Raw genomic sequence first — 23,687 nt, 5'->3', positions numbered from 1 at the left:
GGGAAGACGCAATGCCTCCCAGCTTCTCCGCAGCACGTGAAGAGGGACCTGTCATGTTCTCACAAGGGTCCTGGAGGGAGAGGAGGCACCGCACGGGATGGGATGTCGCAGTGATCTGGTGACTGTTGGGGCAGAAGGAAGAGAGCGGCATTCTGGAGGACCCGAGTCTGGATCCTGGTCTTCATGACGTGTGTGTGCGTGCATGTGGTGGGTGTGCACGTGGTGTGTGGTGTGTGTGTGTGTGTGTGACTATGCACGGTTCCTAGCCAATCCGGGCTCAACTTGCACACCTCTAACCGCAGAGCGGCAGACAACCTGCTTCTCAAAGCTCCCGTGAGCTGGGAACAGTACTGGGTCAGCGTCTGCCTGGCGGGCGGAGCTCAGGCACCATACCAGCCTGCCGCTCCTCTGCCCTGGGACCAGGCTCCCAGGAAAGTGAAGCAAAATCTGTTCTATGCAGTTGGGATTTTGTTCCCAACAGGCTCTCCCTTAGACAGCAGGAAGAGCTGTTCATAAACAGAGAGCAGAGGCTGAGGAATGGCGGCGGCACTCTGCCATGGAGGCCGGGCCCATGAGCAAGCCGGGTGGGCTGCCTGGCGGTGGCTGTCTCGCACACTTGTATGCCCTGGCACAGAGCCTGGACCCCAGCCACGTGGGCCTCTTCCTTAAATAACAAAAGGAGCAGGTGCAAGTGGGGATGGGACTCCTTCGAGCTGACAGACACTAAAGGCTTGGGTGCTTCTGGAAACATCTAGGGAGGAGTTGCAGGGAGTCAAAGTTGCGACCCGAGGCAGAGCTGGAAACCCCTGTAGAGCATTAATTACCCCACTTGGAGAGCGTAGCAGCGCTTCCCAGGAAGCTTTTAACATCACAGCCGGAGGGCGGGGAGGAGGCTGCTCGTCAATTATACATGGTGCCAGCGAGCGAGGCCCTGCAGTCAGCTCGGCCCTGAGTGCTGGACCCCAATCCCCGGGGAAGGGGGGATGGGCTGTCCCTCCCGGCTTCGCCCCACCTAGGCTGTGCCTCCCCTCGGGGGTGACTCAGAGTGAAAAAGAAATCATTTGAGCGGTTGAAGGTCAAAAGGGAAAAAAATAATTGTCGGGACACCGGTGCATGGCGGGGCTGGTTAACGGGAGACTGCGGGAGGGGCGGGGCGGGGGGAGAGCGGTTTTTGCAGGTTTTGCCGTGGCCCCTGCTTGTGCGTGCGGGACCGGGGCTTGGATGCGTAAGAGGTTTGTGTCGGAAAAGCCATGGGGTGTCTGCCCCCAGCTGTCAGTTTGCAGATGAGGATGCACAGAAGGGGAATGTGACCCGCCCCCCTCAAGGTTGCACAGTGGGTGCACGGAAGGGAAAATATTGTGGAATAGAGGGGGCGCACAGAAGGGCTGCTTGAGGAGAGCCCTGGCTGGTGGGGGGAGGGGCGGAGAAAACACTTGCTCCTCCCGCTTTTGTGACATCACAGACCCAGGGACCTGAATGCCTGTTGCTCTAGTCAAACTGCTAAGTGCAGTGGAGCCCCCCTACCCAGGCCTTGTCTCCTGTTCCCCACTCCCTACCACACCCCCGGAGCCTGCCTTGAGGGCTTGGAGAAGGAAAGAGGGAGCAGAAGAGAGAGGAAGGAAGGAAGCAGACAGGTTGGCGGCAGCCGGGAGGGGAGACGACAGGGGGACGTGATGGGGCAGGCCCCAGGAGAGGGGACCAAGTACGCTCTGCAAGAGGCAGACTCCAGATTTGCCAAGCATTTTTCCCTCTCTGGTCTGCGCTGCCCTATTCGGGCAATAGGAGAGGTGGGACACCGCCCTCCCTCCCCCCCTGCCCAGTCTCAGACTTTTCCTGGGCAGATATGCGCTGATTCTGTCTTCTCTGGGTGGGGTTCCAGGTCTTTCTGAGTCACCTCTCCTGGCCCAGCTGTGCTCCGGGAAGCTGGGGAGCTCAGTCCTGACCCCCACGCCCACCCTCAAGGCCCCCACCCCCAAGCGGAGGAGAAAGGGCCCGAACCAGCTCTCTAGGCCTGCGTCAGAATGTTGATGTGCTTTCTGTCCACCCTGGGGTCTGGCCTCAGTTGTACACACTCAGTGTTTAGAAATTTTCTGGGTGTGGTTTTCATCTTCAAGTGATAGCTGAGGAGGTAAGAGCTGAGCACCTGCACTGTGACAAGTGCCTGGGGGCGGTGGGGTGGCAGGGCCCACTTGGGCGCAGCCTGCTGCTGCCCCTCCAGCCTCTTCAGCCCCCCGTGAGGCTTGCTTTGCCGTCTCCTTCCCCAGAAGAGAAAACCAAGGCCCAGTCACTGGGTGGTGGGTTGCAGGGCTGGGCCCGCCCCCCTCCCGGGTCCTCGGGTCCCAAGGCCTTCCTTGCCCCTGACATGCGCTGTAGGAGCCTCTGGCTACAGCCTGGGGACACTGTCCTCAGTCTTGTCACCAGCGGTGACAAGCCCCACGGGGCTCACAGGGTGGGCAAGGCTGGCTGTCTTATTGCCTGGCCACGGAGGCCACACGATGGGGCTTTGGGAAGCCTGGCGCCATCTTGGTTCTGTCCTGGGAGGGGAACATGGTGGCAGGGGACGAGCCCAGGAGGGCTGCATCTGGATAAAGGACTAGGGTCCCCCTGAAGAAATATCACTACATGGTCCTGGGGACCATCTGAACTAGTCACCCTCTTGCCTAAAACCTCCAGAAACCTTTTACATTGTCCCCTGGGACTGTGCACGGAGTCAGTGTGGCCTGGGGGCTGCCCTCAGGGCCTCCTTGGCTGGAGCCTCATCTGTGCTGGCCCCACCAGGCTCTTGGAGCCAGCCCACTGCTCCCTTCCTGCGCCTCTGCAGCCCTTCCTCTCCTGTCTGGCCTGGCCCTCTGCACCTTGCTGGAGGAAGGGACAGAGCCCAGCAACAGAGCACCCAGCTCAGAGGAGGAGCCTGCCCCTGTGGTGCTGAGGCGGGCCCTGCAGGGGTTACCTCCTGGCCCTTCACGAAACCAGCGTACAGCCTGGCATCCTGAAGTCAGGGAGCCCACGAGTGCCCCAAACCATATCTGGCCAAGGCCTCAGCCAACTCCCAGGCACCGGAGCCCTGCCAGGTGAGGGGAGAAGAATGGCAGCTAGGGCCGAATAGGGAGGAGAACAAGATGGCGGTGTGGGCTGATGGCCGGTCAGTGCTAGAAGAAGGAGAGGCGGGGAGGGGGACTGTCTGTCTGGGAATCTTCCGTGGGTCACACAGGGGCTGAGGGCATTGGGGCAGATGGCCATTCCAGGGTATGGCAGGTGTGTGCCCATGGAAGTGTGCCCCGTCTTCTGCTGGACCTGCCCTGTGTGGACGGCCCTGGATGGATGAACGGGTGATGGGGTTAGAGCTCTGAAGTAGGTCTGGGCTCTGCCTCCAGGTCACCCCCCGAGGCTGCCTCTGGACCTCAGCTTCCAAATCCTCCACCTGAAGGTGAACAGGGCTTCTCTTAGGCTCCTTCTGGAGGCTCTCAGCCCAGATGGGTGACAAACCCAGAGCCCTTGGGTGACTGATGAGGCCCCCTCACCGACCTCGGCAGGAGGCTGGGGTGGGAGGGCCTTGCCTGATGAACTCACCCCCGAGGAAGAGGCTTTCTGTGAATGTGCTCAGCTCCAAGGCTCTGTAGTTAGGAAGTCACACAGCCAAACTCAAAATGGGAAGAGATTTGGTACCTGGCAAGAAGACCATATATTAAGGGGTAATTTTTCTCCTGTTATAAATCCATTAGGAAATTAAAAATCTAGGCTGTGACTTTAAAATATGGAATGGAATTTTCTTCAGAGCCCGCAGGTAAAATTTTTTTTTTCTGTAAATGCTGAAATCTAATGAATCTAAATCTCTTCATCGAGGATAATGTTCCCAGAGGGGCTGCTGCTCCTTAACTGTCTCCTGACTTGCAGCTAGGATCATGTTTGCAGAAATGTTAACATAAAATCTGACAATGTGCGCCCTGGGCTGGAACGGAGATCAATGATCCTGAGCATTAGGGAGCACCTACTGTGTGCCAGGACCCACTGTGTGCTGAGCCAGGGGTGTGGAGGGGGGGAGGGGAGAAGGGTTAGGGCAACCAGCAGATGGCTGGGGCGCACTCACTCCCCATGGGTCACAGCTGGTTTGGGAGACAGAGATCCCTTAAGCAAAGATGCACGTCACACAAAGTGCATTATTAGGGTTCAACCAGGACTGGTCTCCATCGAGGGGAGTTAATGTGCAACCAGGTTGAGTTAGTGTCCAGGCAGGGAGGTGAGTTTAGAACTGGGTGAAGCTAGTGTAGTGCAAGGGTGAGCTAGCGTGTGACACGTAAATGTTCTCATGCTCCACCATCCAGAAGTCAGACTTGCGGCAAACCTGGGGCTAGAACAGACTTGGGACCAGAGTTCACAGGTCGAGTGGCGTCAGGCCAGCCAAGGGCTTTGCTCTGTGGCTCTTCCCTCAACAACTGCTCCTCCTGTGGCCAGGGTGCAGGAGCCGGTCTGCCGTCGGGGGCGGGGCCCCCAGAGGGGGCGGGGCCACCAGGCAACCAGGAAAGCCTGAGAGAGGGACTCAGAGAGGCCCGTGCTGGGGGGAGGGGGACAAAGAGCCCACAGGACCCCCTGACACATGAGATGGAGCGGACGTCTCCGTATGGACCTGGGCTCATAACGATGACCTTAAATCAAGAAAGCTGTAGTTATCGCTACGTGAGAATCCAAGCAGCACATAAAAACCGTATCAAGGCTTTTGGCCAAAGTGGCTGAAATTTTAAAAATCTCGTCTTGGGGACAAATATCATCGACCTAGGATATTTGATTTGATTTCACGCACATTCTTGAAGAGTGCTGGGTGAGTGTGACTGCAGGGTGCTGTGGTGCACGTGGAGAGTGTGAAGTATGTGAGGTGTGATGTGGTACGTGTTGGTGTGTGAAGCATGTGGGGTGTGCATGAAACGTGTGAAGTGTGTATGGGTGTGTGGTCTGAGAAGTATGCGTATGGTGTGTGTAGATGCGTGTTGTGTGTGTGAAGCATGCAGATGGTGTGTGCGCGTGATGTGTGTGTACAGGGTGAGGTGTGCAGCTGGTGTGTGTGTTGTGTGTGATGTGTGTGTGGTGTGGGGGAGATATGAGGTGCGCATATGGTGTGATTGTGGTGTGTGTGTGCGTGTGCGTGTGCATGCGCGTGTGGCTGCTCAGCTGGTGCCCAGCTGCTGCCCTGCGGGGAGGTGGCTGCGGGGTTCGAAGAGAAGGGGACGCTGCTGACCTCAGAGGTGGGGTGAGGGCCCCTGGGGGGGGGGAGGCCAAAGCAAATGAACACACTGTTTTGACTCCTCCCCCAAGTCAGATAACAGTTTTCTCAATATTTGTACACAGCTTGGTTGCATTTAAACCCTACCAGCAAAGAGACATCTCCTTGGCACAGTCCCAACAGTGGCATTGAGGCTTAAGAACGTGACAAGGAACTTGTCGATCTGTCATAGAATCAATTCAGCATCAGGAGCCTGAATTTTCCGTCCCGACTCTGCCCTGACCAGCTATGCAACTCGTACGATGACCTCACTGGTTTTCATTTTCTGCAGAATCTGCAAGATGCGGGAGTCTCTCAAGACACCAGTGGCTCTTTTTTTTTTAAAGTTTATTTATTTTTGAGAGGGAGAGAGTGAGTGGGGGCGGGGCAGAGAGAGAGGAGGGCAGAGGATCTAAATCTGGCTTTGCACTGACAGCAGTGAGCCCCATGGGGGGCTTGAACTCACGAACCATGAGATCATGACCTGAACCAAAGTCAGACGCTCAACAGACTGAGTCACCCAGGCGCCCCTAGCCACCAGTAGATCTTAACCCGAGTCTGCATTAGAACCACCGAATGCTTTTTCCTGGCGTGTGTGCCCAGGCCACATTCCAGATCTACTACCTCGGAACACCCGAAGTGGAACCCAGGACCTGGATGTCAAATACGCTCTACATGAGATTTTAGCTGTGAGGTTGGGAGCGAGCTGTTTAGACTATTTTTGCTCCTGTAACAAACATCTCCCCCAAATCTCACTGGGTCAGCATGATCGTAGTTTGTTCTTGGTCACGTAACCATCCAGACATATGCACCTGCAGCAGTCCTCGAGTGGTGACTCAGCCATCCTGCCTCCTATCTTGTGCCTGTCATTGTCACCATCCTCTTTGGTCTGACAGGAGTGGGGGTCTCCATCCTGGTGAGCTGGAAGGAGCAGAGCATGGAGGATCAGTGGAGGGTGGACCCCTCTGACAGGATGCAGTCACAGCGGCCATGTGGCCCCACCTTCTTCAAGGTGGCCTGGGGATTGCAGTCCGCAGGAAGCCGAGGACCCGGGTCCAGCAATCGGTGGCACTGTCAGCCACGGTGGGTAAAATTGCCGAGATTCTTTCTGGCGGCAGAGTTTCTGGATGGTTGTCCCTTTCGTCCCCACTGTCATCAGGACAAACCTCTGTAGAGCTCATTTCATTCCGCCGCTAGTTTCCTCTGCATCGGTGTCCCCCCACCTGCCAATGCCATGCCCCTTGCAGCAAGTGCCACGCTGCATTCCTGATTCTTTCTGTCCCCAAAGCACCCAGCACACTGCTTTGCAAAGATGATGCCCTCAAATGTTCACTGAGTGGATGTCTTACATATGTGATTTTTTGCTCATTAGCTCCGGGAGAAAGGATCTGCAGACCCAGATTCTAACCCAGTTCCAACTTTTATTAAGCTGTGGGTCCCTTCCCTCAAGCCTTGGTTTTGGTAACATAGGCCAACCACAGTACCAACCTCAGAAAGCTGTGTCAAGGATGACTGAGCTATGGGTCATGATGCTGAGCATGCTATCCCTCCCTTCGAGGGGACCAGCTCAGTGGAGGTCACATCCCCAGGTGCCAGGACCTGGACAGATCAGCTCCATGTGCCTCTGCAAATGGCCTGGAAGTTTGGCACCATGGAAAATGATATCTAGAACCTCCAACAATGTTATCCAGGTGGCCCTGCCGACTCTCGAAGGACTGGCAGGATGTGAGGGACGGCATAATCTCACTACAGAATTCCGCACATTTACACAGGACTTGGTGGCACGCGCTGGTGTTTGACATCCACTGTCCTAGCTCAGGGCTCAGCCAACTTGCTCCGTGAAGTTCTAGATAGTAAATACCGCAGGTTGTGTAGGCCATGTAATCTGTGTCACAACTACTCCCTTTGCCAGCTCGGTGTGAAAGCAGCCACAGACCATTTGTAAACAAATAAATATGGCCACGCTCCAATAAACCCTTATTTACGAGACAGGTAGCAGGCTGGATCTGGCCACTCACAGCTCTACTGCAGGTTCAAGCTTAGTCATTTTGGCGTCATGTGACTCTTCTCGCTGTAGCTGATTGGATCAGAGGACAGTAATCCAAGACCAGCAACCCATCGAATTCTTTCCCTAGAGAAATGGAATGACCGGGTAGGCCCACGAGGGTCGGTCGACCTTGCTCATCCTGCGTCCCCTCGCCTCCCGGTGCCCAGCAAACAAACGACAGCACTTTATAGACAGTCATGACATGGAGTGCTGGACCGAGCCACCTAGAGGCCAGTCAGTGTGTGGTGGACACTAACACTGCAAGGTCGCATACCCTTCTGGAAGATCAAATAGGAGAGAAAAGAGAGAGGGGAGAGCGGAGAGACCAGGGGGTGGGGTGGGGGAGAGAGCAAGCACCAGAGAGCCAGAGAGTGAGACAGAGAGAGAGACAGACAGACAAACTCTGAGTCCTAATGACTTCCCAACCGCACCTGAATTCAGCTCACCCTTAAGTCACCTCCTCCTCTGAGCTCCCTGCGTGGGGTTTGCTCTGAACAAGGCACTAGTAGAGCAGGACTTAGGGTGCAGGTGGATTGAGTGTCCTGGGACTCTATTTTCCTAACCAACCCCTTTTTCATCAAAAACCTGAAAACCCAGGCTCCTCCAGGAGAGAAATAGAAACCGGCCTTCCCGAGAGAGCGTTGCTGGGTCCTGGATGCTCCGCGCCTTCCGCAGAGCTCCTAGCCTCCTGCATCTTCCCTGGACCCACCCTCCCATCCTTGGGGGCGCCCCTCTGCCTAGAGAGCTTCTGGGGCTCAGAAAGCACCCCAGGCTGCTGTGGCTTTGGGTCCAGACGCATCTGTGTGTGGGTGGAGCACATTCCACAGGCGGAACAGGAGTGTGCGCGCGCACACACACACACACACACACACACACACGCACGCATGCACATGCGCACACACGCGCACACACAGACGCCACCACTGCCACCAGCACCAGCACCGCCACACCACACCATTTCCTGTTTTTCTCACTGTCGAGCCTATCAGCTTCCTGGTCTCCGCGTCACACCGCTAACCTGTTGGGTGCAACGCTTGTGAACAATTCTGCAAGAGTCAGGCTGTGTTCCCAGTTCCTCTCATTTCCTCCTATTGTTTGAAGGGAATCCATTTGATGCAGAGTGCGCGTGCACGTGTGTGCTTATCGTGGAGGAAATGGCCTAGAGATGGTCTGTTTGTCAGGTTTATGGGTGAGAGGAAGGCAGTTCTAAGTTCTAATTCCTGGAGCAGAAGCAGGGAGGCAACCCTCTATCCTGTCCTGGTTACTTGTAACACATTGAGCAGCTATTTGCCAAATGTCCATTGCATTCAGCCCTTTAGCGGGCACTGCGAAACGCTCAAGGGACAGCAAAAGAAAATGAGACCTGGATGCCAGTCAGGAGGAAGTAGGCAGTTGACGAGAGGTGGGGGGAGGGAGAGGTGCCCTCCTGGTGTGTGTGGGACTATCCTAAGCAAGCCCCATCCCCCACGCCACACGGACGGTGAGCTCCATTTTATAGATGAAGAAGCTGGGGCTCTGTTAGGAGGTGACATAAGCTATTAAGTGGGGAGGCTGGGCTTGGAGCCCAGGTCTGCCATGGCTGGGTCACCAGACCAGGCTGACTTTGGAAGTAAACAAATCAGCAAAACAAATGATCTCGGCCCACCAGACATGGGCTGGGGGCAAGCCAGCTCCTGGACCCGCAGGGACACGGCAGGGTTCAGAGAGTGGCCAAGAGTGGAGACAGGGCTCCAGGGCAGAGGACGCCCTGAGCAGGAAGGAGAAGTGTCTGGGTGGGAACACCCATCCCAACCAACGGGCTTCCAGAAAGAGGTCCCTGCTCAGGGCTTGGGGAGGCTGAGCAGAGCTCCCCCTGGCCTGAAGGGGGCCTTGGCCCAGCACACACTGCTCCCCGACCCCCAGACGCACCCCCCCTTCCCTTCAGGCAAAGCTGTGTAATGCTGGGTCTCCCCATCCCATGCCTGGAATGACCTCATATGTGAAATCTGTTTCCTTCGGAGCAGAAAATTGCTTTTTTTTACAATGTGATGAGGGGAGAGATCGCTTTCTCAAATTTGTGGGGCCCAGTCTGAATGATATGCCCCAGTGGGAAAGGGGCACAGCTGTACCCCGTCCTTGAGAGCATCTGCATGGCCGATGGATGCACCCCAGCTGGGGAGTTAAAAGGTGTCAGGTGGCTGGAATCCCAGCCTGGGCCAGGGCTGGGAGACCGGGAGGAGTCAGGAGGTAGGCAGTCTCCACGGTCTCTCGTGGTTCCTGGTCTCACCAGCCTGCATCAAAGCCTGCCTGGCCCAGGGGCTGGGGGACCAGGGGTCCAGCTCAGGCTCTCAGACAACTGCTGTGTGAGCTTGTCAGATTGCCCTCTCCTCTTGCCCTCAGATTCCCCATATGTCAGCGGGGCCATGGCGAGACAGTGGCTGCCCATTAGAATCACTGCAGCTCTGGGCCCTGAGACTCTGGCTTAATTTGCATGAGGTTGGACCCGGTTCATGGAGCTGCTAAAAATCTCCCCCAGCAGATCTGAACACCCAGGTGGGGTAGGAAAGACCGGGACAGGACGACATGAGGATTGTCCCTGGGGCCTCACGAAGGAGCACGAGGTCTTTGCCTTTGGAAGGAGAAACCAATGTATCTGAAAATCAGAATTGTTTTCGCTTCACCGTCTCTTTATTCTGAGGATCAACGCAGAGAGAATTTGTAGGTAACATTATTGAGATTGCAACTAATGCTTTCATACAATTACAGAGCATCTGAGATGGAAGGCTAGGGCAGAGAAGATTGCGTTGTCCCCCAAGGTAGCTGCCACCCACATGTCCCAATGCAAATTCAAACTGATAAAAAGGAAACAAAATGAAAAGTTCAGTCCCTTAAGTGTTCAGGATCCCTATGGGGCTGGTGACCGCGGAATTAAACCCCCCTGGGTAAAGGACGTGCCTGTCATCACAGAAAATCCTACTGGACAGTGCTGATCCAGAGACATGATCATGGTCCAACCTTGTTCATTTTATAGATGGAGAAACCGAGGCCCATTGAAGCTTGGTGGCTTTCTCATGGTCACAGAGCTGAGTGAGGTGGGGGTCCTGGGATCCTGACATTCCGAGCTGGCTTCTCCCCTTGAAGAGAATTGCAGAAAGCCTTTAGAGCTTTTTTTTTTTTTAATAGTTTATTGTCCAATTGGTTTCCATATAACACCCAGTGCTTCTCCCCACAAGTGCCCCCCCCATGACCATCACCCCCTCCCTCCCTCCCCCTCCCGCCTCAGTCCATGGTTCATTTTCAGTATTCAGTAGTCTCCCTTGATCTGTGTCCCTCACTCTCCCCTGCTCTCTTTCCCCCTTCCTCTCCCCTGACAGGTCTCTCCTGTTAGACCTATGAATGCAAACATATGGTGTCTATCCTTCTCTGCCCGACTTATTTCGCTTTTGAGGCTGAAGTTTTCCAGATCCATATGTTTTCTTTCTATCTGCCTTGCCCACTAAAATGTAATGTTCAATGTCTGGTCACCTCTGCCAATGCCTGGCACACACTGAGAGCTCAAATGTTTGTTGACTGGATAAACGAAGGGCAGGAAGGTGGATGGACCCCGACAGGGAGCAAGCAAGGAAGAGGCTGCAGAGAAATCCTTAAATATTCTTTTAATGTTTATTTATTTTTGGGAGGAGGAGAGGGGCAGAGAGAGAGGAAGACACAGCATCTGAAGCAGGCTCCAGACTCCCAGCTGTCAGATATCCCAACACGGGGCTTGAACCCACGAACCATGAGATCATGACTTGAGTCACAGTTGGGCATCTAACCGACTGAGCCACCCAGATGCCCTCCCATTTTTAAAAATTTTAACATTTGTTTATGTTTTGAGAGAGAAGAGATCTTTTACTTTATTTAACATTTATTTATTATTGACAGAGAGACAGAGCATGAGCTTGGGAATGCCAGAGAGAGGGGGAGACACAGAACCCGAAGCAGGCTCCAGGCTCTGAGCTGTCAGCACAGAGCTCAACATGGGGCTCAAACTCTCAAACCACGAGATCATGACCTGAGCCGGAGTCAGTTGCTCAACCAACTGAGCCACCCAGGCGCCCCAAGAGAAATCTTTCAAGAAGCAGGTAGAGGGGGAGCAGGAGGAAGGACGGGCAGGAACTGAAGCGTGCGTGGTGTAGAGGTAGGGAGCCTGAGGCTGTGAGGCCAAGGCTGTCCGTGTCATTCGTAGGGGCTGAGTCCGCTCCAACCCCCAGTCAGGGTCGGGCTGCACCCTGCCTTCAGAACCTGCCCTGGAAGGGTGTCCACAGAGGCCCCCCCAGCAGCTCAAGGACACCAAGCGAGTCCTTTCTGGGAAGAAAAAGGAAGTTCCTCTGTGGCTCCCAGCTCTGGGCCCCAGGAGGTCAGTGCTCAGAAGCATCTGCTTGGAAGGGCGTTGATTTTACTGAGCGTGGATCAGAGCCGCGTCTGTTATCTGCAGAGACGCCTGAGCCCGGCTCCTGAGAAGCATTAGGCCCGGGCACCCTCCTCCCGGAGCCCTGCGTCCTCAGCCCCTGCCGTCTGTAGGCTGAGGTTAAAGATTAGCAGGTGTTTTCAGGACAAGGCTGAAAGGTTTTCTAAAAATACTCTATTTCAGTTTCTTTTTCAAATTCTCAGTGGAGTCAAAAAACCTCAGGGTTTTGTATTCAGGGGCTGAGATGGGCAATTAGTCACTGGGGCGCCTGGGTGGCCCAGTCGGTTAAGCGTCAGGCTCTTGATCTGGTCCAGCTCAGGTCATGATCTCATGGTTCTTGGGATGGGGCCCTGCATTGAAGCCTGCTTGGGATTCTCTCTCCCTCCCTCCCTCTCTCTCTCTCTCTCAAAATAAATTAAAAATTCCAGTTCTACCCCAATGCCCTGGGAGGGGTGTGCTGATGGCGTTTTCAGGGTGAGCAGGGCTCCTGCTGGAAGGAGAGAGGGCGGCACAGCTTTGTGGCTCCAGGCTCTGGTGGCAGGAGGGCGCCCTGCCCCCACAACACGGTTGAGATCTTACAAGATGTGTCGATCGACTCCCCGTGTATCCCTCAAGGTAGGTGGGAAGGGAGTCACGGTTGCTCTCTGGGGAGCAGTGTCCCTCCATCCTTAGGAAAACAGCCCAAGATGCTGGTGCAGGATGCAGGTCAGAGTGCCGACTGCCCCAGGGAGGGGCCCGTGGCTCTGAAACTGAAGGCACTCAGGTGAGGTCCCTCGCTTGTATGGGTGGAGCTAGGACTTGAACCTGGACTTCCAGCTCTAAATTGCAGGGGGGTTCGCTGCAGAAATTGTCCTTTGGGAAGCCTTCCTACTCTTGAGCCTGTTTTTCTGTCAAAACAGAAAACAGTTTGTTGGGATGCATGAGTTTGTCAACGTGGATCACTGCCTCAAAGCTGGGTGGCGGTCCCCAGGTGGGGAGTGGTTAAGAGTCTGGCACTGGAGTCACACTGGCCACAAATTCTGAAACCTCCTGTGCTGGGGGGACAATCGTTTAACCCCCCTGGACCATAGGACTATAGAGTCTGTGGGAAGGAAATAGGGGTGTTTTCCCCTCTCTCTCCTCCTCAGTTTCTGATCATAGAGTGGGGGCCCCTGGGTGGCACGTCCGACTTTGGCTCAGGTCGTGACCTTGTGGTATGTGGTTTTGAGACCCGCATCGGGCTCTGTGCTTACAGCTGGGAGCCGGGAGCCTGCTTTGGATCCTGTGTCTCCCTCCCCGACTCGTGCTCTAGTCTGTCTTTCTCTCTCAAAAATTAAACATTGAAAAAATTTTTTTGACGAAAAAAAAGAAGGAACATCCATGCACAGGGTATAGATGGGTACCAGGCATGTGCAAATAGGGGCCAAATCCCCAAACACTTCGCGTCGGAATCTCCAGGAAAGTGCGTGGATTTGAAAAAGTGCCCTGAGATTCTTCTAGAGGGATCCTGGATGCCTGGAGGGTGGGGCAGCCTGTCAGGTTCTCTGCGTTGCCGATTGTGCTTTATGAAATCTTAGCCATGCTGCGTAATTTTCCGTGTCAACTTCATGGGACCACAGGGTGCCCAGATAGCTGGTTAAACATGATTTCTGGGGGTGTCTGGTAGGTGTCTCTGGTAGAGATTAGCATTTGAATCCGTAGATCCAGGAGAGCAGATTACCTGCCCCAAGGTTGGCAGGCATCTTCCCATCCACGGAGGGGCTAATGGAACAAAAATGTGGAGAAAGGCTGAATTTTGTTTCTCTGCCTCCTGACTACTGAGCTGGGAAATGGATCTCCTGCCCTTGGACTAGGACGTGTGGCACTGGGTCCCCAGGTCGCAGATCATGGGACCTCTCGGCCTCCGTGATGCTCCTGTTCCTCATAATAAATCTCTCTCTTCCTCTAGATCTATACCTTTACCTGTACCGTAGCTATCTCTCCCTCTCTCCAATTTCTCTCCCCAACCTTTTACGTCACCCTTCCCTGATTTGGTTTTGCTCTTTCCACCTGTCACCAGCGTGTTACACATCTTATGTGTCCCCTGTTTGTCACCTGCACTCCCCCTAGAATGAAGCTCTCTGAGGACAGGGATTCAGTCTTTAGGGGTCACTCTGGGTCCTAGGCTTGTGCTGGTATAGAGCAGGGGCTAAACAAATATTTCTTACCTGAGTGATTGGATAAATCCATCGATGACAAAATGTCTCCCCATATATCAGTGAGTATATGGATTCCGCTGGATTTTTCACCCCACCCCCCACTCTCAGGGTCACTGTTGGTTCAGCCTCATTTTGCAGAAGAGAGAGAGATAGAAACTAAGAGGTTGATTAGCTTCCCCAAAGTCTCCAGATCAGGACGCAGCTCATGGCTCTCACTCCTAGTTCAGTGCTCTTTGACCCTACGCTGGTGTCCTGATGGGCGAGCTTCCTGTCCACCAGCTTTGCAGATGGGCCAGGACCAAGGAGCTAGCGAGCCCCTCCCCCGTCCAGCGCTGACCTCCCCTTGCCTCTCGAATCTCCCTAGTTCAGCACGGCATCGATTGCCCGATGCATTGGTTAAGATATTACATTTGGGGGGTGTAATTATTTCCAAGGCAATTAGGTATTCAATATTTCTTATTCTGCCTGCCGGTAGGAATTAATAGAAAACCTTTCAATCAGAAACAACTGCAAAACAATTTCTGACCCCAGAGATAATCAATATCACCCGGCAGAGCATTATTCTATCTTCGAGGGCTGTTCATTTCTGAGACTTTTACAACCAGAGGGGAATGTTCTGTTTTCATCTTCGTCAGAAGCCCCAGCCCGCATCCTTTATATATAGTCTTCAAAAAGACACAGAAATCTATATGGCTTTTCCTTACTGTCTGTCTCCTTGTCAGCCGCAGGGTGCTGGGCAGAGTCATTGAGAGTCCTGCCCAGTGGGACAGTGAGGGATGTTCACATTGTTACTGCTTTGTCCTGAGCCTCTGACCAGATTCTCTGGGCCCTGCGGCGAGAATGGACCCCCACCCATGCCACTAGGTGACGTGTCCCGCTAGTCCCTCAGGCTAGCATCCTCCAAGGAGCACCTCTGAAGTAGTTGGTGGTATCTTTCCTCCCCTCTGCCATGCAGGCCCAGTTCCAGGGCTGGCCTCTGCCTCAGTTTCCCTGCAGTCACAAGGACCGGTGCCCTGCCTGCTTGGCAAGGTCGCTGACATCCTGTCCCACTCTTGCTGGGCTCCTCCCCTGGGTGGGGGCTGTGTGCACCGGGTAGGGTCCTTGGAACAAAAGTCTGTTGTTGGCTCCCGTTCTCTCTATCCCCCCTCCCCATTTTCCTGTGTCCACATGAAGTTCTGCTCCTAACTCGGCAGGAATAATGAAGGGAACTCAAATAATGAATGGCAATCAGTAGAAGGAGGAAGGTTTTTCATATGCTAATAGGAACAGCTGATCTCAGACCTCCGTTTACATACAACAGGGTATGGAAGACTAACAGGCAAAAAGGTCTTGGAGGAAATGCAGAGAAAGTTCTAGAACAAAGACGTCCTTTGCATATCTTGGATCTGAGGATCCCATTTTTCACTGGAACCAACGTAATTGCTACACTTCCAGCCTCTACCATCTGAGGGAGTGCAGACCCACACCGTAGGTTTATTTGCAATGCTGGCCGCATAGGCTGATGTCTTGGAGATGCTGTGGGAGTTTGGGAAGCTGATGGAAAAATGACCACACGAGTGCCTCTCAGAAAAGAAGGACCTATGATCCTGAAAGCCTTGAAGTTGGGGACAAATGGTGAGGGTAGCCTCGGGAATCCGGAATCCACTGGAGAATCAGGTTGTGAGAACACAGATTCCGGAGGGCTGCCGCCCGTCTTAATTCTCTGCCTCCCAGTGCTCCCAAGAGCCATGCTCCTCCTCACTGCCTGACATGGACCTAACAGCCCCCACCATGTGTCAGTGGGAGAAACTGAGGCGCGGAGATGTGAGGTGATTGCTTCCTGGTCACCCAATCGGAAATGGCAGGGCCACAGTAGCAGCTCAGATATGCGTGACGACATGTGCCTTACCCAGCAGAGATGCCAAAGAGATTTTGGGATGACGCCACACAAGTGTCCTGTGTGGGCGTGGAGCAGCCGGTGGTCCATTTGCCAAATATTTAATGAGCATTCAAGATACAGTAGGTGCTGTCTCAGGCCACGTGGCTCATCTGAGTAGCGTGTATGAGACCGAAGGTCCCAATTTTGTGATCTGTTCTATTCTCTGAAGTCCCCATGCGGGTCCTTCCTGGGCTGTGGGTTTCTGAGATCTCGTTTGTTTACCGGAAAGGGAAATAAGGAAGTGACGGCTGTGATCATGTGGTTGTGTTTCCAATTAAACAAGCTCTCCAATGATGGCCTGTTGACAAGTCAGGCATGGTGCCATCTCTGAGGACAATGAGGGGATGGGCACTGTGCCCTATAGCGTTGGATGTCTGATGTCCTTCTGGGCCGTGGCATGCTCTCTCAACGTCTAGATGGGCAGACCTCTCTGTGTGTGGTTTCCCACACCTGGTGAAGATTCATTGAATGGGCGGGGGGCGGTGTGGCCTGGAGGGTCCTCAGCTCCAACTCCAGTCCGTCCTGCTCCTGACTCCCAAAGAGCCCTTCTGTGGGGCCCTTTGGAGAAGCCTCGCCTTTTCCTCCAGGCAGTGTCTCTCTGTCTCTTTCCACACATCCCTCCCTCCATCCACTCACCTGTTGATCTGTCCATCCATCCATCCATCCATCTACCAGCACATTTTCTATCTGTTCTCCATTGCCCCCAGCTCTGGGCAGACAGAGACAAGACACTGTCCCACAGAAGAAGAGGGTCTCACTCTTTTGTCTCTTTTGATGGCTTTTGTTTGTGGATTTTCCAATCCCTAGATTGGGAGACACGGGCCAGTCATGAAAAGTGAATTCAAGCCCAATTGGCTGTCTCAGGCCAGGCTGGCGGAGAAAGACAAGCACTACCTTCAGCTGATCCGGGGCGGCGGCCAGGCTGGTCGGCTGAGCGTCATGACCCCACAGTGGACGGCACTGTCTTTCTTCTCCCCAGAGCCTGGCATCACACAGCCAGCCACTAAAGGACAAAATCCGAATTGTCTGCCCACCTGGCAGCCCTCCTGCCTGCACCCACGGCCCTCCTGGAATGGGCCTCCTCGACCTTGCCGTCTTCCCGCTTGTCACTTTGCGTTTGCTGTTCGTTTCTGCCGGAGAAAGAAGACACTCAGCAGAATGGCTCCCTTGTGCTGAATGTGACATCAGAAAGAGGCCACCAGAGGTGCTTCCGAGCTCCCTTCTCTGCTGTCACTTCCAGTGTCTGTGATGAGCCGCCCCAGGACCAGCCCAGCTCGCCTCCTCTGCCCCTCCCCCCTGCACAGCGGGGGGCATGGGGTGGGGGAGGTCCCGTGGGCTCTGACGGCAGAGGACCTGCCTCTCAGGAGATGGCCGAGCAGGGTAATTGCCTAACATCTCTGGTCCTGGGTTTTCTCATCTCGGAGGGGGGGAGAAGCCGGTGTCTCAGAATCCAATAAGGTAAGGCGCCAGAAAAATGCTTTGCACGCTGAAGAGGGCAGGAAGCTATTCTAGGACCGGAGGGATCAAAGCCTTTGAATCCCAGCATCGAGGCGGAAGCAACTGATGAGGCCTGGGGCCATCTCATCTTCAGTTTTCTTTGAAAAACAAACAAACAAACAAACAAGAGCCTCATCACAAAAATCTTCTGCAAAAGTGAATTGAGAGGAAATGTCTAGAGCCAGGTGCCCTGGAGGGAAAGGGCACGGTGGAGAACTTTCTGGGCCTAATTTGCCACCCCAGCATCCGGTGGGCAGGCCCACCTCTCCCCGCCCCAGGCTCTGCTGCATAAAAGGAAGGTCAGAAAGCATCATTTATGTGTTCACTCAACAAACATCTACTGTGTAACAGAGCCCGTGCTGCGTGCTGGGGAGACAAAAGTGATAAGGGAGGAGTCCAGCAGGGGTGGGGGGGGAGGGGGCTTGCACAGACCTGGCCCTCAGCAACTGGGCCGCAGAACAAGCCACGTAACCTCTCTGAGCCTCAGTTTCCTGGTCTGCAAAACGGGAATGATAAACGGTACATACCTAAGAGGGTGATTGTCAGGACTAGATGAGACGTGGATGTGCGTAGAGCATTTAGACACTAGTCAAGAAATGACAGATGACGATGGTGATGACAGTGATCGGGGTGCAAAGGACACTATGGAGGTGCAGAGCGGGCACCTGGGTTTCCCTGGGGGCCTGGGCGGCGGGCCTGTGAGGGACATGGCTCTTGGGGGTGTGAAAGGGAGGGGCGCTCACCAGGCCGTCAGTCCGGATGGGCTGGGCTTCAGCTGCAGTCACCACAACCCTCAAATCCCGAGGGTCTGACACTTAGGATTTATTCTTGTTCGCACACAGGCTCTGCCTGTCTAGGGACTCGACACCCAGCTGTTCTCCCTGCAGGGACTCAGTGACGGAGGCTGCTGTCGCCGGGGTCCCACCACCTCCCCAGGCAGCACGTGGAGATCCCGCTGCTCTTCTACCCCTTGGCCAGAACTCATCACGTGGCCAGTCTAATGTGCAAGGAGGGCTGGGAAATGCAGGGCACTACTTGGATACTCAAGCAGCAATAAATGTCGGGTGCCCAGAGGGTGGGGAGGGGAGAGCCTCCCAGACTTGGGGAGCAATACATTCAAAGGCCCAGGGACCAGAGGGAGAAGGGTGTCTGGGAAGCTGTGAGCAAGAAAGGTAATGAGAGCAAAAAAGGAAAGAAGGTCTAGGGGCTGAGTGGTGGCAAGGATGCACCAGTGGGTTATGCGAGAGAGCTCTGGGTGCCGTGGGTCCAAGGCTGGAGGCAAGGAGCCCCTTTGAGAGGCCATAGCAGGGGTCTGCACAAGCGGAGGAGAGGCCTGTGTTGAGGCCATAGTCATAGGGCAAGAGAGGAGGGGACAGGTTTTTGAGCTGTCAACAAGTAGAATCAAGAGACCGGCTGAAAGTCAAGGAGATGGGGAGAGTTCGGGGCGATTCCCAGCCTCTGTGCTTGGGTGCCTGCCATTCCCTGAGACAGGCATCAGGAAGGCAGCTTTGGGGGAAGATGAGGGGCTCCGTGGTGCATCTGCCCAGGATGCAGTGAGATACAACATTCTAGGGCTTGGGAGAGAGACTTGGGCTTAAGAGTCAACCCAGGGATGACAGCCGTCCTGTCTGCTCAGTCAACCTCCTTGGCAGACCCCTGCCAGGCACTGCTTGGAGGAGGCAGGGCAGCCAGCCAGTCCTGGCAGAACAAAGGGGAGGCTGACGGATTAAAAAGCACCGTGTGTTATCTCTGCTGCTGAAGTTCTGATCAATTTCCAATCTGCGAATTTCCAATGGATAGGGGGCGGGGTCGAAAGTGGGACAAAAAATTGAGGTGCTAATTACGGCAAGAGGAAGTACAGTTTTAACACAGGGGACAACTTGGGGCACAGCTGGAATGCAGCACCTCAATGCCCTGCTTTGTGATCGCTGAGGGACTTGAAGTGTGGTTAACCCCCACCCCCCACCCCTGTCTCTGGTCTTCAGGGTTTGGACTCCGCTACATGGTGAAGGGCTCCCTCCTGGAAGCGACTCTCACTGCGCCTCCTCCTCCACAGAAGGAGCTCTTCACAGATGCATCATAACAAGCCTTGTGCATTATTAAGTAGCAGAGGTAGTTTCCTTGTGTCCTGAAGTCCTTCGCTGTTTTCTTGGTTGTACTGACATTTCAAAGGCTTCTTTCAAGTCAGCAAAGACTCACGGTTAAGCCTCTGGAGAGGAGTCTCATACCCTGAACACGGAAGCTCGCGGAGAATGAATCACAGGTGGGATCTTCACAACGTAATCAATACTTGCACTGGATTCTAGCCATTTTGCAGATGGGTAAATGGAGATGCAGAGGTGTTAAGTCATTTGCCTGAATCACATATCAGGGTGCAGCCAGTGACCAAGGTGCTGCTCTGGCTTATGTAAATCATGGCTGCAGGTCCTCTGCGGAGGGAAGACATTACAGCTAGAAACGTAGCAGACTCCACCCAAATCGTCCCGCCCAAAAGCCACCGGCCTGGGAAATACAGCCACACTTGTCTGAGCCTCTCTCCCCTGTAGAAAGGCCCGAGTGCCTTTTATTAAACAGAGGGCTATTCAACAATAAATATTTCTCACCCAGGGCCCTGAGAAGTTACCACAGTTGGCTCGTGCCCAGCCCGGCTGAGTCAGCAAGAAATCAGCCAAGGTGCAGAAAACCTCGTGTTCTGTGGTTTGGTGTGTTGTTTTTTAAATATCGGGCTGGAAAGCAACAATGACTGGAAAACACACGTGAATGCCACCACCTCTGTGAGGCTCCGATCTCGGGAAAAACAGGTCAGGGTCCTGGGGTGCTGGGAACATCTCGCGGGTGGAAGGGCAGATGCATGGCCATTCCTGGGGATTCGGGAAGGTGTCCAAGACAGACCTTTCTCAATAGCAGTTTCTATCTATAAAATGGGTGGAAGAATGTCTGCTCCTTGGGGCTGGAGCGAGGTTGAAATGCTCTGCGAAGTAAAGAGGGTTTTAGAGGGACAGCATCAGCCTTGGAGTCAGTCCTTTCTGGTACACTCTTCAGCGGAGACCTCGAGCAAGACCCCCTCCTCTCTGAGACTACTGCTGCCTTCACGAAATGGTGCACGAGTGTTTCCCATATGGATCTTTCCAAGCTAGGAGTGGGGGCTCGAAGGACTGGACAAACATGAAAGTTGAAATTGTGAAGCCCTAGGCATAGTCAAAGGAATATAAATAAATATGTATATATTGTATATATGAGATATATAATATGTGATATGTGATGTATAACATAATATATAAGATACATGCAATATATAATATATGATATATGTAATATATGATATACAATATATGATAGGTAATATATATATTATATATCATATATATTATATGTATATATATTTGGCGTTGCTGTTACAACAGTGCTTTGCCTGGAGCAGGACCCTACTGGGTGTTCGTTCAGCTGCAGGCGGACCTTGGTTATCTGTGTTAGGCTTTTAGCCGAGATGCAGGGACAGCTCCTTGGTTGGGGCTTAACAGAAAAGGACTGATTCTGTCGATCCCTTCACAGTTAATATTCCAAATAAGAATGATGCAGTCGTTTCTATGAATATTTGATTCCTTGGCTCTTCAAATAGCAGCTCAGCTCTCGGGCTGAAGGGAAAGAAAAAATCGTTGTTTTTACAAGGACCGGAGCCGGGGAGACAGCTGTAGGTCCTGGTCACAGCCTGGGAAGGAATATCTCAGTTTGGTCACCGCAATGTGTGGTTTGAGTGTCGGCGTCAGTGGGCCCTGGAGGGAGAGAGAAGCGCCACCCATTTCCCCCGCCATGGGCACCTGTGGGAGGCAGGCAAGGACCAGGACTCAGGACGAAAAGGGTCCCCTTCTCTTGGTGCAATGACAATGGGTCTTCCTGGCTCTGGAAAGAGGGGAGGGCCAGGCCTGCCTTCCCTGCGGGACCCAGAGATCTCTTGGTCCGGGAGAGATCCTTCTTACTTCTTGGCTTCTTGGGTCCTGGGCTCCTCCCTCCCAGAATTCTCCCTCCGGAGAGGCCAAGGGGAGGCCAGATACGTCACATCCACCGTGATACAGCCTGGCAGGGACCAGGAAATAAAAGGTGTAAACAAGAGATGACAAATGGCTCAGAGGACCATAATCATGACATTGTCATTTGAAAACGCTCACAGTCCTTGTGGGCAAGTGCTACTGGTGCATAAGTATGGGAATCGGGATCGAGGTGACTGAAGGGACCCCTGACTGAGTGCTCCAGCTCTGAGGGCCAACCTGCTGGGGTAGGACTCTAGGGTGACACCTGGCCAGTTTCTGGGTTGGAAGGTACCTCGAACAGAGCACTTATTCAACCAGCAATGGGCACCCCTGTCTCCTGTTCTGCCATTTTCAAAGCTGTGTGCCTTTAGCCAACTACGTGAGCCTCAGTTTTCTTACCTGTAACATGGGCACTATCTTCTTCCCCTCTCCCCACCCCCGACCCTCACAGCTTAGCCGGCGTCTGGAAATCATGGGTATAGATAGAGCCACAGAAGTGGTAATCCACAGACATCTCTCCCGCAGTCTGACTGGGCTGCCTCCCAATGTGTTATACAATTTTCTCTCCCTGGTTTAGTTGCCAATTGGAGATGGTTTTTAAAATTGGGTTATTTCATAATAAAACTCGGATTTCTGACTCTCATGCTTCATCGAGCAGGAGCTCAGAGCCTGCTGCCTCCTTGGAGGGTCTATGTGCTCAGACCTCGCCCTCCCTATCGCCATCTGTGGTCCCTGCTGGTGGCATCGCAGCCTGAGGTGATGTGCGAGGCCCCCGGCCCGGCACCTGGCATATGGTCATGTGTGAAAACGTCAACGTCCCCTGTCCCTACGTAGCAGCAAGGCTGGGGGAGCACCCTCTGCTCCTGGGGAGGGACCGGTCCTCCCTTCTCCTGTGGCTTTTGTACCTCCAAGTAGTTGGCTTGTCCTTGACAGGCTGGGACAGGTTGGAGACCAGGCCTCTGAGAGATTCCAAGAGGTCAGAGGGCCTGACCCCACCACCGACCAGAAGGGCTCTCAGCTCAATTCTGGATCGAATTGATCCAGAATTCTGCGAAGCTGTGAAGCCAGCCTCCTTCTGGTTCCACTGATGTGGCCCATGGGTTGAAATCCCCAAGTCATGCCTCAATGCCGAGGACGCGGAAGACTCAGAAGGTGATGAGGCCCACCTGCAGTCCTCTCTTATGTCTGGGAGGGGAGAGGGTGCGGCCGGAGGAGAAAGGCTTTACTGGTCATTCAGTGAAGGTGGGGGGCCCCCAGGCTCTTTCCCAGGGCCAGCTTACAGCCGAGGGGGCGGGGGGGGGGCAGTGTGGGCAGTGTTTGGGTTGTTGAGTCTTGAGCGATGGTGGGAGGGGGATTTAGAGAAGAAGGTCAGGTGCTCAGGTGAGGGGAGAGGGATCAGAGGTACACTTGGACTCCAAGCTTTTCTAGTCTAAAGGGGCTCTCTTGGCTGCTCTGGGCTGTCGGTCCCTCTCCACCCCTGGCCCCGCCCCCAGACTGCACGCCCACAGTCACAGATGGGAACACCGCAGGGTCAGGGTCGGAAGGTGACTCAGAGCTCCTCAGACCGCTGGGGCTGTTAGGGATTCGTGGATCCTGCGTTAAATACAACTTACTGCGAATCACTTACTGCTTTTTGCTCACTGAGAAAGTTATCAGAAGGATTTAAAGAAAATTGAGAAGTCTTCTTCCAAGCCTATGCCTGGGAGAAAGCCCACTAAGCCCTGACCTTAACCTCGGACATTTGCTGACCTCCTTGTTCACAAGGGGAAGACACTACCCAACACTACCTCGCTGGAATTGAATCTCTGTGTTTTCTCTTAATTATATTTACTTTTTGAGAAACTTTAATGGCAAATGACAGTGGCTTTTCCATTTGGGAGGAAGAGAGATCACGCCTTAAAAGAGCATTTTAAAAACTCTTTTTACTGTGGACACTTCCAAACTCGGACCAGGGACCGAGATGGGTGCCCAGCGCCCCACCCTCCAGCATAACCATCGTCGGCCTGGGCCAGCTTCATTTCTTTGTTTGCCTGACTCTCCCCACACTTCCATATCGAAGCAAGTCCCCACTTTGTCAGTGTATGTTTCCGGATGTGAATCGCTCCTACGTGAGTGTGTTGGGAGAGCCAGATGAATCCAGATACAGTGAAAGCTGAGAGCGGTCTGTATAACTGGGACCCTTGCCGACCAAGCGCACCAGAAACCTGCCCGGGGTGGGCGCCGGCCCCAGGCCAGGCATGGACATGGCCCTTGGTTCTTCCCATCTGGATCCTTTCAGACTGGCACCTCCACAGGGCAGGGCTGCCGTCCTGGAGGCCCAGGTGGAGTGTCCCCGGA

General features: G+C 54.0%; 1 long non-coding RNA gene across 2 annotated transcripts; it reads left to right on the top strand.

Annotated features, from left to right (window-relative positions):
• The first annotated feature begins 1,494 nt into the window (after window positions 1–1,494).
• On the top strand, window positions 1,495–6,590 carry LOC115285970. 2 transcript variants are annotated; one of them, XR_003905781.1, is made up of 5 exons: window positions 1,495–1,634; window positions 1,880–2,128; window positions 2,822–3,071; window positions 3,375–3,784; window positions 6,151–6,590. It is a non-coding gene; the product is annotated as an uncharacterized LOC115285970 (long non-coding RNA). The 2 variants fall into 2 exon arrangements; XR_003905782.1 differs by lacking the exon at window positions 6,151–6,590 and adding an exon at window positions 5,341–5,563.
• The last annotated feature ends 17,097 nt before the right edge of the window (window positions 6,591–23,687 follow it).

Source organism: Suricata suricatta, chromosome 2 (assembly GCF_006229205.1).
Source record: "Suricata suricatta isolate VVHF042 chromosome 2, meerkat_22Aug2017_6uvM2_HiC, whole genome shotgun sequence".
In the NCBI taxonomy this organism is placed as follows: domain Eukaryota; kingdom Metazoa; phylum Chordata; class Mammalia; order Carnivora; family Herpestidae; genus Suricata; species Suricata suricatta.
Note: the sequence above shows the minus strand (reverse complement) of the source record. Positions and strands in the feature narration are given on the sequence as shown.